The 1,001-nt window shown below is 46.4% G+C and overlaps 1 protein-coding gene across 4 annotated transcripts in view; it reads left to right on the top strand.

The window, feature by feature from the left end:
* osbpl8 (oxysterol binding protein-like 8) overlaps positions 1 to 238 on the top strand; it is a 119,532-nt gene extending 119,294 nt beyond the window's left edge. For all 4 annotated transcript variants that reach the window (XM_030045466.1, XM_030045464.1, XM_030045465.1 and 1 more), the window contains one exon: positions 1 to 238. This exon is cut by the window's left edge and continues 2,175 nt beyond it. The gene's annotated coding sequence lies outside the window, so the exon portion shown is untranslated.
* Positions 239 to 1,001: the final 763 nt, after the last annotated feature.

Raw genomic sequence — 1,001 nt, 5'->3', positions numbered from 1 at the left:
GCCATTCCAAACTGACGTACGTAGGTACCAGCCAAACTTCGGTGTGTAGAGTAGGAGCCCGTCCCGGCCCCACTGTGTAAATATCCGACGGGACGGCTCGCCTCCCTGCGAGTTAGCGCGTGGCGTTTTCAACGTGAAGTTTTTCGCAATACAGACACTCCCGCGCTCTGTGCACAAGCCAGTCTCTTGAACCCTGTGTGTCTTTCTGTCCACCGCTCTTCAGATACACATGGAGATGGGGGGAAAAAGAAAAAAAAGATAAAAATCCAAAAACAGGCTAGCGGGGTACACACTCGTCCTCCGCTCGTACATTCCCATTCAAACCAAATCCAGGTGTCGCCGTTATTCGTTGGTTTTCATCTTGAGTCTGAACGCAGATAAAAGCTTGGAGAAAACTCTGACGGCAAAAAGCATCAGAGACGTTCCTTATCCTTCCTCTTCTGGGATGTAAAGAGAAGGCAGATACATGTTGAAGAGTTCCTCAGACACTCCATTCTGATTTCAGTATTGAACATAAATCTCACGATCAGATTGCTCCTTTCCAAAGTCCAGTTTTCCGGTTCATGGCGATCTTCATGTGAAGGTTCTGACATCGATTCTGAAAATCCCGACGTTGATCTTGACCTTTTTTCAGTGCATGAAGATTTTCGCTAAGTGATATTTGTAGCGTACTTCTTGTCCCGCAGAAGCCGTCTGCTGATCTGCTAGCCTGCGGAAACTCAGATGACCAAATTCCATATGTTGAGCGAATGAACAGGATCAGCTAGTGCCATCCAGGCTGAAGGCAGGCGTCTTTAGGACGTCCAAGCCGTGATGGTGTGGAGATCCTGAAAGCTTGGACCAAAGCAAAGCCGGACTTAAGCTGCAAAATTAACTGAAATACGTCTGATTTGAAACTGAATTGGAATTAGTATGGAATCAAATCGAATCGGGAAATCAGTGCCAATCTGCAGTCAAGCCAACACACGACTGAAAACAGTACAGTACTAAATTTTATATCG

The sequence above is a fragment of the Myripristis murdjan genome, chromosome 23 (assembly GCF_902150065.1).
Source record: "Myripristis murdjan chromosome 23, fMyrMur1.1, whole genome shotgun sequence".
NCBI lineage: Eukaryota > Metazoa > Chordata > Actinopteri > Holocentriformes > Holocentridae > Myripristis > Myripristis murdjan.
Note: the sequence above shows the minus strand (reverse complement) of the source record. Positions and strands in the feature narration are given on the sequence as shown.